General features: G+C 40.7%; 1 non-coding gene across 1 annotated transcript; it reads right to left on the bottom strand.

Annotated features, from left to right (window-relative positions):
- Positions 1-6,971: 6,971 nt before the first annotated feature.
- On the bottom strand, positions 6,972-7,077 carry LOC140828730 (small nucleolar RNA R71). The gene has a single exon (XR_012117298.1). It is a non-coding gene; the product is annotated as a small nucleolar RNA R71 (small nucleolar RNA).
- Between the last annotated feature and the right edge of the window lie 7,240 nt (positions 7,078-14,317).

Raw genomic sequence — 14,317 nt, 5'->3', positions numbered from 1 at the left:
GACAAATAATCATTGTTTGCCCAAGTCTCGTGAACAGCTTCCTGGATCCACTTTGGTAAACCTGAGATTTCCGGAAAGCTGGGTGATGTTGTATAAACTGAGGCAAGAGCCCCGAATTCATACCATGCTTTAACCTCCTTTGGATATGAATTTAGTTTCATCCATACCCTTGGATATTTTCCTGAAACATCAACCCTGTTTGTAGCTGGGTTAATGCCAATACGTGTTTTCAATTTCTCCCAATTCTGCTGATAAACCTGAAATGGAGAAATTACACTTTCATTAGTATCAACCTTAGTTTTGCCTTTGTCAATACGAGGCCTAAGGTTAATCTATCCCTCTTCAATCCCCGAGGTGAAGGGTTGACTTGAAGACTCAAGATAAGGATCATGAGTCTCAATTTTTGTTTTGGCCGACTCATCTGGTGATGATCCCGACTTAACACTTGTGCAAGGGGTATTTGAATCCCCCGCTACAGGTATAGAGTCCTGTACTCGAAAACTCTCCATTTGGGAAACCAATGGCTTCTCAATGCCCTGGAGGATAGGCCTTTGTGTTACAGACCATAACTGAGTGTATGCCTATAAGCATCCTGTAATGCGATCAGAGACAACTCTCTTATCTGCTTGTTGTAGTCTTCCCGCAACTTCTGCGTTTAAGACCAACCTGTTGAACTCGTTTTGAAGCATTTCAAGGTGTTCCCTCAAATGCCTCTGCATCTTGATAATAGCATCTATGTCAATGCTGTCCATCTCTTGTTAAAAAATCTGCAAGAATATTTTCATGAGATTTAATTATCACAATATCAAAAATATAATTCTGACATAGTGCTTGCCAGCGTAATAATCTAGCCTTCTCAGGTTTAGACTCAATTCTACTCCTTAAAAATGCTTTAACTTGTGTGTTATTAACTTTCAAAGTGAATTTCTTTGCAAGTAGAAATAATGGCCATTTTTCAAAAGCCCTTTTTACTGCATAAAATTCCTTTTCGTTGATATGCCATCTTATGGCTTCTGCATCTGAGAATAACCCACTACAATATCTGCATGGTTGTTCTCCATCTGGGGTGAGCTTAGTAAGAACTGCTGCCCACCAATGATCACTGGCATCAGTATATAATACCAGATCATCTTCATCTTAAGGAATAGCCATTTTCGGAAGATTCTTGCAAACCTCCTTTAAATGGATAAGTCCTTTTGTGTGTTCGTCTGTCCATATAAATCTAGCATATTTTTTCAACAATGGACTGAACACCTTCCTGTGTTTTGCTAGGTTTTTGATAAACATCCCAGCAAAATTAACAACTCCTAAGAAACTTTGAAGTTGTTTCTTGTCTTTGAGATTTTCTGGAAAATTCTGCACCTTTTCCACTATGTGTTCTTGCAGAATTATCCCTGACTCATCGATTTCAATTCCGAGGAATTCAATCTTCCTTGTAGCAATGACTGCTTTCTTTTCGGATAAAACCAGTCCTTCTATCTTGCAAACATTAGAGAAAATTTCCAAATGTTTAACATGTTCATTCATATCTTTGGATGCTATTAAAACATCATCAATATAAACAAACATAAACTTAAAATAATCTTTAAAAAGATTATCAATCTTTCTTTGAAATATCTGGGGGGAATTAGACAATCCCATTGGTAATAATTCCCAAATATAATGTCCTTGAGGTGTGGAGAAAGCTGTGAATTTCTTGCTTTCTTCCTGCATCCGAATCTGATAGAATCCGGACTTGCAATCAAACTTAGAGAATACCTTGGCGTTGCGTATGCAACTAATTAAGTGTTCTCTACTAGGTATAAAATACCCATCAAACTCCAGAATTTTATTAATCTCTTGATAATTAATAACCAATCTGGGTTTTCCTCTTTTTATCTCACCATGATTTCTTACCAAAAAACCTGGACTGCTATATGGTGACATACCTGCTTTGATTAAACCAAGGTCCAAATGTTCTTTGATTATTATCTGCATATCCCTTTGATCAATGATGTTCATTGGGATGGGTTTACAACGGACAAATTCATACTCTTTGCCTTCCTTGATCTTAAGGCAAGCCTTGAGTTGATTTTTGTCCCACCATGCCAAGGGATCTTCATTATAATTTTCTTTGATCCTCTTCTTGACATCTTCCAATGAAACCTTAGATTCGAACTCTACTTCATTTGTTTGTAGAGTTATTTTAAGGCATTCTATATCTTCTGGTTGGAGTATTTGATCTGCTCTTAACTGGAGCATTGTTTCTCCAAACCGTCTAGAATCCTTCATTTTTGGGTTCAGAAGTTGTCCTGAATCACCACGCTTGCTGCGAAACTGGATCGGCAATTTTCTGTAAAATGCCTCTCGTAATCTCTGGACTATGATTTTGTGAGCACATGGTGTTGTGAACACTAATCTTCTAGTCTCATTTTCTTGTGTATAAGACTTGAACATTTGTAGGAAATTATTTCCTAACAATATGTCAGCTCCTGTATCATGAAAATAAATTAGTGGTGTCTTTACCTTGTACCAAGGTGTTTGTCCAGCACCGCCAATCATGATTTCAGTCATCTTAATCCCTTTACATAAGATTAAGATTCTTCTGGAAAAATCTCTTCCAGCAATCTTGGGTAACTCTTCTTCCAAATTATTTGGAAAAACTCCTCTTTTTGCTGTACATATTCCAGCTCCTGAATCAATATAAGCAGCAAAATATTCTGCCTTATATTGTTCATACAACATTCCTATTGGAATGTATATGGAGAATGGACTTGTGGTCATTGGATTTTCCACATTTTATCTTCTGCCATAAACTCTATTCCATACTCTAGACGTTTCCAAGATTTGTGTTCCTCTAGAAACTCTAGTCCAAGAATCAGTCGATCTGATTCTTTCCCTGGAATTCCTTTAATGTGAACCTCCAATTCTCCGATATTAATCAGTCCTTGGTAAGTTCCTATCATTGGTTGTTCCAAATAGTATATTGAATTACAAGGAAATTGATTCCTTTGTTTTGTAATATCAAATACTATCTCTACTTCCTTCCAACCTTCTGGGCATCTGAGCTTTCCTATTGTAGAAAAACTTTTCAGCTCCTGTTGGGTTTCTATAACAGGCTTTTTATCTCATCTATAACTTGTAATTCTATCTCCTTGAAAAGATAGTCTTCTTGATTCCAGTCTAAGACTTTGATTCCTCTGTAGAATCGGTTTGTCTTGGATCTGGATATCTGTTTCCTGTATTAAAGGAAACTCGACTCTTTCTGGATAAAATGCATGAGCAACTTTTCCAAATATCTCAGGGATTTCAATAAACTCATTTCTAATAAACAGTTCAGAATGATGTGTATTAGATAGAGCATATGAAATTTGATAGGTAATAGAGTATGACCTATTACCTTCTTTCATCAGCCTTTTTTCCTTGAAGTTCTGATGCAATGTCAAGGCTCGGCTGAAGTCTCGATCTGCCAGATTGTAGGCTATCCTTGGATAGATTACTCCTACAATTTTTCCTGCACAAAGGTTTCCTGAGATTGTTCCCAGTACTGAATCTTGTAGATTCCCCATTCTTTTATCGCATATTGCAATATCAATTGGTGAATCTATCCCTTCTTTGAAAGTAGCTTTTATCATAATTTGGATTGCTCCGATATGAATCCAGGACATAGTCCTTGCTACTTCTATCTTGAGTTTTTGTAGTTCCCCCTTGATTTCTTCGGAATGAATTAACTGCATCTCCATTCTATTTCCTGTAAGTTCCATCAGGATTGCCATTTCTCTTCTAGAAACTTTATAGATTAGATGATGCTTTCTGTTTCTTAGGCCAAGACTTCCTAAGAACTTTTCTACCTGTCCTGCAGAGAAACCTTGATATCTCTGTAGACTCGGATTTTCTCTCATGATTCTTTGAACCATGTTATGAGATATTGTTGTCTGACTGAAAAACCCAGACAGATCTTCATGTGTTTCATGTCGAAACACCTCGTCTTCAGTCAGATTCCGATTCTGTTCCATCAGAGTCTTCCTGACTTAAGACTTCTTCTTCTTCATATATACTTTCATCTCAGGCGATGTCCTCAAATTGATATACTTGAATAAGATCTTGGTAATAAACTGCTTCTTCAATATCCGGGATAGGATCAAAGCGTTTAATACCTCTGTTTTCATTTTCTGGACAGTTGGTCGAAATATGACCTCTTGCTCCACATGTCCAGCAATTACAGTCTTTGAAACTTTCATTGGCCCGAGTATGAGCTCTTCTGAAAGTTTTCTTGGTAGGTGTTCTTCCTGTGCTTCGAGATGTACTCGATGCCTGGGATGATATCCTACTTCTTGATGGTCCGCTTCTTTGTCCAGATTTATAAGATCTGGCTTTCTGTCTAGATGTTGCACGTTTTTCTACCGCTCGCAAGCACACGATGTCAAGTTATAGTAAAATGTACTTTTGAGTACAAGTGTCGATCCCACGAGGAGTGTGTATAAAAATGTATATCAATTCTTGTAATTATAATAGCCAAGACTTTATCTAGAAAAATCAATAATAAGATTTGTTTGGTTAAACGAATTAATTGAAAACAATGAATTAATTAGATCATCGAATTGAGAAATATAAATGATAGAAAATATCTAGAGAAATGATTTCACAAAGTTTCCACGATAATTATTCACAGTTTAATTTATATTCCTGAATTCCAATCAATTAATGGCCAAGAACACTTAGATTGTTTTATTCACCCTTTCCCAAGTGACGAATAAAGTGTATCTATCAACTTCGATTCAATTATTCCTAATTAGAATCTACGTTTCATAGATAAATGCTAACAATGTTCTTACTAAGCCTCGTTAAAGTTATACGCCTGATGTGTGTCGTTTTTACGTGTTTTATTGCATTAGTCTGTGTGTGTTTTGCATTGTGCGTGCGTCTATTTCAATCACATTTTGTTCATTTTAGAATAAACATTTGCATTTTATCATATCTCACTCGGGCGTGACGAAATTGCAGGAAAAATGACCGGAAAAATAGAAAAAGGGACGACTTTGCTAAGCCAACAAGTCAAGGGACAGAAGAAGCATTTCTACCGCCCGGGCGCGATATATGAAAAGCTGAAGATTTTAACAGAAAGGTCGGCGCTCGAGCGGTAGTTTTCTACCGCCCAAGCGCGAAAGCCCCTCACCCCAAGAACTTCAACAGAAAGGTCGGCGCTCGAGCGGTAGTTTTCTACCGCCCGAGCGCGAATGCTGCATGTGCCAAGGAGAATTACAGAGAGTGTGGCGCTCGAGCGGTACTTTTCTACCGCCCGAGCGCCGCCTATTTTTGGAAGATTATTGTGCGCGATTTCTTACCTTAATTTTGGAGTATGGCTGCTATGGAAAGAGGATTGGTCGACTTTTGGGGATTATTCAGACATTATTGAAGGGACCATAAGGAGTTTTGGAGAGCTTTTGCACTTGGATTGAAAATTCTACGGTTTCCGGGCATCGTTCTTCGCAGATTTTGTCACGTCTCGTATTTCCAGTTTATTTTCCTGTATTTAAATATTATTTTGCTTATTTTAATGATGAATTCTAGTAGCTAAACTTTAATATTTGTTGGGATAACAGGGTATCCTACCCCAAACTTTTAGTTGGTTAATTTATATTCCGGTTTGTGATTTATTCTTGATTATTCCACGATTTTTATTGTGTCGTTGAGCGTAGCTAACTTTAACGACAATTTTATATCACGAGTGAGTTCGAGAGAATAACTAGTGATAGGATCGAGTGGTATAATTCGCGGATCTACAATTTACATAGATATATGAAATTGGATACGTGCCGATAGTCATAGTCCTTAGGGTCGAAAACTAGGGGGTTTCATAAATCGAAATGCGATTCATTCTTGATAAATAATTAAAGACATTTAATTACTTCATTGAGTGAATTAGTTTGGCATAGCTCGAGAGAGTGTGTTCAATTGAATAGGAAATCCTGTCGGAAGCGTAGAACACAATCGGACGAATTAATTAATTAATAAGGGGTAGGTGAACCAGAATTCCCAACAAATTCTTTTATCATTTGAAATTTAATCAATCGATTTAAGAGTCATATTTTATCATTTAATCTTTGAACTTGTTTATTTGATTTTCTTGCATTTTAGTAGTTATAACACAACAAATCACCTTTCGTCGCTAAAGTTTTAATAACTAAAATAATAATTGTTAAATACAGTCCTCAGCGGAACGATACTCGTATTCACATACACTATATTATTACTTGACATCGTGCACTTGCGATTACTTTTTGAGCATACAAAATCATATTTTATTTGGGGATTTCACAGTGCAAGTTTTGCTCGATCAAGTTTTTGGCGCCGTTGCCGGGGACTGTTAATCTACAATTATATTTCTAGTTATTTCCTTTAGTGTATTTTATTTTTATTGAACTAACACTCCATATTTTAATTCAGATATCTCTTCCGGTGCATGCCAAAGTCACTTGACTTGGAGCTTGAGTGTGACCCTGAAATTGAAAGGACTTTCCGCAGGCGAAGACAACAGCAAAGACTTAAGGAACTAATGGAGAGGCACGAACAAGAGCAGGAGGCGGAGCGCCAAAACGAGAGACGAATTGAGATGCCACGCCGCATACCCATGTTAGAGTATGCCCAGCCTTCTTTGGATGGTGCACGCCCCAGCATTGTGAGGCCGATTGTGCGGGCAAACCAATTCGAAATCAAACCAGCCATTATCCAGATGATTCAGAACACCGTCCAATTTGGAGGAACTGCTGTGGACGATCCAAACACACACATCGCAGATTTTCTTGAGATTTGCGATACTTTTAAATTTAATGGAGTTTCTGATGATGCTGTTAGACTGCGTTTATTTCCTTTCTCTTTGCGTGATAAAGCTAAAGCTTGGTTGAACTGTTTACCTATAGGTTCGATAGCTACATGGGAGGACATGGCAAAGGCGTTTCTCATCAAATACTTTCCTCCATCGAAGACCATGAAGCTGCGGGCAGACATCACAACATTTGCTCAGTTCGATCAAGAGTCACTATATGAGGCGTGGGAGCGTTTCAAAGATCTATTACGAAGATGCCCACATCACGAGTTGCCACTTGGGTTAGTCGTTCAAACCTTTTATTACGGTTTGCTTACTCCTAACCGTACTATGATAGATGCTGCGCGTGTGGGAACCTTTTGAGGAAGACTGCGGAAGAAGGATATGAGTTGTTGGAGGAGATGGCTGCTAGCAGCTATCATCCTCAATCTGACAGGAGCAACCAGCGGAGAAGTGCCGGAGTTCACCAGGTAACTGATTTTTCTGTTATTATTGCACAACTTGACGCTTTAAACAGGAAAATAGACGGCTTGAACGTGGGTGGCACGGCTATGCGTCTTCAAGAGATATTCTGTGAGAAGTGTGGAGGGGAACACTATGTGAAAGACTGTCAAGATGGAAATCCCTTCTATGTGCAAGATGAGGCACCGGTGAATCAAGTGGGAGTCCAAAACCGCCCAAGGAATGACCCTTACTCGAACACATATAATCCTGGGTGGAGGCAACATCCCAACTTCTCATGGGGCGGTCAAAACAGTCAGAATAGGCCGCAAGGAGGACAACAATATGGGAAACAACCGATATACAGATCCGATCCTCCTAGAGAAGAAAAGTCCAACTTGGAACAAATGATGTCTCAGTTTATCTCATCCACTGAAACTCGACTCCAAAACCAAGATGCATCGATAAAGGGGCTCGAGAATCAAATTGGACAGTTGGCCAAGATGATAGCAAGTAGAGAGCCGGGCACCTTGCCAAGTAATACCGAGACTAATCCAAAAGAGCAAGTGAAGGCCATTGAGTTGAAGAGCGGAAAAGTTTTGGAGCCTAGAGAAAAAGAGAAAAGCCAAGTGCCGGATGAACATGCTGCGACATCTCAAGGTAAGTCATCTAACTCTACACCAGCACTCACTGCACAACCTAAGATTGTTATCCCTCCACCTTTTCCTGCAGCATTAAAAAAGGCAAAACTAGATGCACAATTCGGTAAGTTTTTAGAGGTATTTAAAAAATTGCATATTAATATTCCTTTTGCCGATGCTTTGATGCAAATGCCTAGTTATGCTAAATTTTTGAAGGACATCTTAGCCAACAAGAGAAAATTGGAGGATCACATGACGGTAAATTTGACCGAAAGTTGCTCTGCTTTGGTGCAAAACAAAATCCCACCGAAACTAAAAGACCCAGGGAGTTTTTCTATCCCTTGCATGATTGGTGATGTAGTTTTTCGTAAAGCATTGTGTGACCTTGGTGCAAGTATTAATCTTATGCCTCTATCTGTTTTCAGGAAACTCGGATTAGGAGAGCCTAAGCCGACGAGGATGTCCTTGCAACTGGCTGACAGGTCTGTCAAGTACCCCCGCGGAGTGATTGAGGATGTGCTAGTAAAAGTGGACAAATTCATTTTTCCTGCCGATTTCGTGGTGCTCGACATGGAGGAGGATACCGAGATGCCTCTCATTTTGGGGAGACCATTCCTTGCGACTGGCAAGGCACTTATTGATGTGCAAGAGGGAAAGTTGAGATTGAGAGTGGGCGAAGAAGAGATTACATTTGATGTTTTTAATGCACTTAAGCACACACTGCATTCTGATAGTTGTTTTAGAATTGATGCTTTTGACTCTCTTGTATCCAACTATGTGCAGGATGCTCTTAGAGACCATTTGGAGGCCACTATCAATACTGAATTGGGAGAAGAGGAGTTAGACGAAGAAAGGGCTGAAATTGTGGCACACTTTAATGCCAACCAACCATGGAGAAGGCCAATGAGGATGCGACTGGAGGATCTAGGAGAACGAAGAGATTTGATCCCTCAAAGGTCAAGCATCGAGGATCCACCAACGCTTGAGCTAAAGCCGTTGCCTCCACACCTCAAGTACGTATACTTAGGTGAGAATAACACTTTACCTGTCATTATCTCTGCTGCTTTGACAGATGTGATGGAGGACAAGCTGTTGGAAGTTTTGAAAGCGCACAAGGGCGCATTTGCGTGGAAGGTGGCATATATCAAAGGAATAAATCCATCCGTCTGCATGCACAAGATCTTGATGGAAGAGAAGTACTCACCTCTTGTGCAACCTCAAAGACGATTAAATCCAAAGATGCAAGAGGTAGTAAAGGCTGAAACAATTAAGCTTCTCGACGCAGGTATTATCTATCCTATATCTGATAGTGCATGGGTAAGTCCTGTTCAGTGTGTGCCAAAGAAAGGTGGGATTACTGTTATCACAAATGAAAATAATGAATTAATACCCACTAGGACTGTTACGGGATGGCGTGTGTGCATTGATTATAGGAAATTGAATGATGCTACCCGTAAAGACCACTTTCCCCTTCCCTTTATTGATCAAATGCTTGAGAGGTTAGCGGGTCATGAGTTCTATTGTTTTTTAGATGGGTATTCTGGGTATAACCAAATCATGATTGCGCCCGAGGACCAAGAGAAAACCACCTTCACTTGTCCTTATGGCACTTTTGCTTTTAGACGGATGCCATTTGGTTTGTGTAATGCCCCTGCCACTTTTCAGCGATGCATGACTGCTATATTCCATGATATGATTGAAACTGTTCTTGAGATATTTATGGATGACTTCTCGATTTTTGGCTCGTCTTTTAATTATTGTTTGCAGAACTTGCAGGTAGTGTTGAGGAGATGTGAGGAGACAAACTTGGTGCTTAATTGGGAAAAATGCCACTTTATGGTACAAGAGGGAATTGTCCTAGGGCACAAGGTTTCGGGGCACGGAATAGAGGTGGATAAGGCGAAAGCTGAAGTTATCAAGAACTTACCACCGCCGGCGTCCATAAAGGGAGTTAGAAGTTTTCTAGGCCACGCCGGTTTTTACCGACGTTTCATCAAAGATTTTTCTAAAATTGCAAAACCTTTATCTTCTTTACTCATGAAAGATGTGCCTTTTGATTTCAATTCTGCTTGTTTGCAGGCATACGAGAAGTTGAAAGAGCTCTTAGTGACGGCTCCTATCTTGGTGGCACCGGATTGGGATCTACCCTTCGAGATCATGTGCGATGCCAGCGATACTGCGGTAGGTGCTGTCCTCGGATAAAGACAAAACAAGGTATTTCACATCATATACTATGCAAGTAGGACTCTAGATGAAGCACAATTGAATTATGCCACCACCGAAAAAGAGTTACTTGCAGTAGTGTTTGCACTTGACAAGTTTCATGCTTATCTTGTTTTGTCGAAAGTAATTGTGTTTACTGATCACTCTGCCCTTAAATATTTACTTGCAAAGAAAGATGCAAAGCCACGCTTACTTCGGTGGATTTTATTATTGCAAGAATTTGATGTGGAAATAAAAGATAAGAAGGGTGTTGAGAATGTGGTTGCAGATCATTTGTCTAGATTAGAATTTATCAGTAATGATTGTGTGACTGATGCGATTAATGATTGGTTTCCGGATGAGCAGTTGTTTGAGGTAAAAAATTGTCCATGGTATGCAAATCTTGCGAATTTTCTTGTTACAGGCTCACCTCCCCCAAATCTAACATTTCACCAAAGAAAGAAATTCTTTTCGAACGTGAAATATTATTTTTGGGAGGAACCTTTCTTGTTTAAGATTTGTGCAGATTCTATGATTCGGAGATGTGTGGTGGAGGAAGAGATGGGATCGATTCTTACTCATTGCCATGACCGCGAGGTAGGTGGTCACTTTGGACCAACGAGGACGGCATCTAAGGTACTCGAATGTGGCTTTTATTGGCCAACCATCTTTAAAGATGCTCATTCTTATGTGCTAGCATGTGATAAATGCCAACGGACAGGTAACATCTCTAACCGTCACGAAATGTCTTTAAATAATATCATTGAGTGTGAGGTTTTTGATGTGTGGGGAATAGATTTCATGGGACAGTTTCCCAGTTCTTTCACGAAAAAATACATTTTGGTGGCGGTGAATTATGTGTCTAAGTGGGTAGAGGCGGAAGCATACGCCACTAATGATGCTCAAGTGGTTCTAAAATTTTTGAAGAAAAATATTTTTAACCGCTTTGGAACACCACGAGCAATCATTAGTGATGGTGACACTCATTTTTGCAACAAACTCTTTGAAAAACTTTTAAGCAAATATGGTGTCACACATAAGATCTCTACCCCTTATCACCCCCAGACGAGTGGGCAAGTTGAGGTGTCTAACCGAGAGATAAAGCGAATTTTGGAGAAGGTGGTAGGTGTCAGTAGGAAGGATTGGTCGGTGAGATTAGATGATGCTCTTTGGGCATATAGGACTGCTTTCAAAACACCAATAGGCACGACACCGTACAGATTATTGTTTGGTAAAGCATGTCACTTACCTGTAGAGTTAGAGCATCGCGCATATTGGGCAACCAAAGCACTAAACTTTAACTTTACTGATGCAGGTGAACGACGGTTGCTTCAACTAGATCAATTGGAGGAGTTCCGAAATCTGGCCTATGATCTTGCATTGTCATACAAAGAGAAAACAAAGAAGACTCATGATAAGAGGATCATCGAGAGAGAATTCAAAGAAGGCGAAAGTGTCCTACTCTACAACTCCCGGTTGCGACTATTTCCCGAGAAATTGAAGTCAAGATGGTCCGGTCCATTCGTGATCTCGAAAGTTTATCCATCGGGAGCTGTAGAATTGAAAGATGGGAAGGATGGGGCATTTACGGTCAATGCCCAGCGACTGAAGCACTACATGGGTGGCACAATTGAGCCGCAACTTGGAATCACTCGGTTCCAAGACACGCCGAACTGAGACAGACCGACAGTCTAGCTCTCGACGATAAATTGAGAACTTACTTCTTTTCCCTTCTCTTGCATTTAATTTAATTTTCTTTTTCTTTCGTGTCAGCATATTTTGTTTTACTGTTGTTTTATATATATAAAAAAAAAAAGCTGGAATGTGAATTTTTCCCGAGAACTCGGCGCTCGGGCGGTAATTTATTACCGCTCGAGCGCGAAGCTAATACAGAAGTCCAGAGAGCTTGGCGCTCGGGCGGTAATATTTTACCGCTCGAGCGCGAGCATTTGTCTCTACTAACTTTTCCCCGAGGACTCGGCGCTCGAGCGGTAATATTTTACCGCTCGAGCGCGAAGCCTTTTAAAGCCCAGATCCCCTTCCCCTTTCTTCATTCTGCACGAAATTTCCTCTCTCAAAAATCCCTAATCCCCAAATTCCCCTCTCAAAAATCCCTCACTACTCTCATTTTGTTCTTTCAATTTTGTGGTGCAGGCGTTCAATATCCACTCTAGTCTCCGGCAACAAGGCACAAACTCCCTTGGGAAGCAAGAACACCATTCTCCAACTCAAAGATTCAACTTGTCCAACACAATGGCTCCCAAAAAGCAAAAAGATAACCCCGATTCCTCCTCTTCATCATCGTTTGATAGGGCACGGTTTGTTAGTATAGAGGCTAGGGCTCGATACGAGCATGCGAAAATTCATCGCAACCCAATAGCCGAGAGGGGAGTCCGGCGACAGTTAGAGGACAGATACTTGGATATTATTGTTGATTTGCAAAGGCGTGGTTGGGAACAATACGGTGAGCAACCTAAGGCGGCGGTAGTGTCTGTGGTTCGCGAATTTTATGCCAATGCAGCGGAGGGGCGAAATGGTTTGGTGTTTGTGAGGGGTAAACAGGTGCCGTATGACTCGGTGACGATTAATGCACTGTTAGGGACAGCGGAGGTCGACGACTCCCACTTCCAGACATTGGTTGCTAACCCGAATTATGATACGATTCTCGCCACATTGTGCCATCCGGGCGCAATATGGAAACCATTGGGCGGCTCGCCGAGTTGTTTTGACGAGAAGTATTTGAAAACCGAAGTTGCCCTTTGGTATTTATTTGTGGCTCGGAGAATGATGCCGGTCTCGCATAAGAGCGAGGTCCAGAAAGAGCGGGCGGTGCTGCTTTATGCGTTGACCGAGGGATACGCCATCAACGTGGGCACACTCATCAATTCACAAATCACACTGAGTGCCCACATCAGTCATGTGGGCCTGTTCTTCCCCACCATTATCTCCGAGTTGTGTGCTAGGGCGGGAGTCGTGTTTCGCGATGATGAGGAGTGGTTGCAACCCATGAAGCCGATTTGTGTCGAGGACCTCCAGCGGAAACGAGCTAAGCGAATTAGCGACTTCCCCTCTCACGAGGAAGATGTAGGTGGTTCTAGCACCGCCGCTCCACGTCGCCGTCCACCACCACCCCGCCGGAGAACTCACACCGATATGATGGCTGCGAATCTCGCCTGCCAAACGCATTAGGGTCAATTCAACTCGTATGTCACCGCCCATCTGTCTCACATTGACTCCATGATGCGCTCGCTGCTTGTGCAAGGGGGCGTTGACCCATCGACCATCCCACCGTCTCCGCTACCCCCTTCCCCATTCCGGTTCCAGTATGATTACTCTCAGCATGGGGAGGCCGCAGGAGTGCCACCGCCGGAGCAGGATGAGGATGACACTTGATCAGGGGAGTTTCCTGTTTCCCCTACTTCGCATTTTTTTCCCTTTACCGCTTTTCTGTTTTTCTTTCTTATCATTGTTTTCGTCTAGCATGTTTATTAGCTTTCATGTTTATTTAGTTTGCATTTCTGTGTTTGCATTTACATTCATGAGTTGTTTTGTTGTTAGTGTTTGTTTCGTTTTGTGCAATGAGGGCATTGCACAACTCTAGTATGAGGGGGTGGGTAGATTGTCATGTTTGTTTAGTTCATGTTTGGTATCGTTTATGGTGAGAAGACATACTTTATGAGCCAATGATGATGGTGAATTGATAGTACACAAAATATTGATTGGGTCATTTCATGAACGGTACTCTTGATTGTTAAAACATGAATTTTGGCACAAAGTTTGAACTTTCTGAGCACACATGTGTGGGGACTATAAGTTTGTAGGAATAATGGTGAGATTTGAAAGTTTTGTGTGGTTAACTTGAAAGGCACCATTTATGAGTTGATTTAGCATGTAAACCCGTGAAAATAAGTCGCTAATTGGGACCTCGAATGAGAAAATTTGTTTTGCCTTGAACTTACATTTACCTCCTTTCCAATGCACTGAATTAAAATGTCATACTCCCAACCAGCTGTAATCCAAATATATATATTCTTAGCTTAGGGAGTACATGTGTGAAAATTGTGCATTCAAAAAAATAAAGAAAAAGAAAAAGAAAAAAGGAGATGTAAGGTGAGGGGGAGCCGAAATAAAAAGAATGAAATTCTATTCCTAGGCTAAAAGTTGGAGATGTAAGGAGACGAGGAAAGTCAGACGAAAAGTCTTGACGACTGCACAATGAAAATGATCG

The sequence above is a fragment of the Primulina eburnea genome, chromosome 3 (genome assembly GCF_022965805.1).
Source record: "Primulina eburnea isolate SZY01 chromosome 3, ASM2296580v1, whole genome shotgun sequence".
NCBI lineage: Eukaryota > Viridiplantae > Streptophyta > Magnoliopsida > Lamiales > Gesneriaceae > Primulina > Primulina eburnea.
Note: the sequence above shows the minus strand (reverse complement) of the source record. Positions and strands in the feature narration are given on the sequence as shown.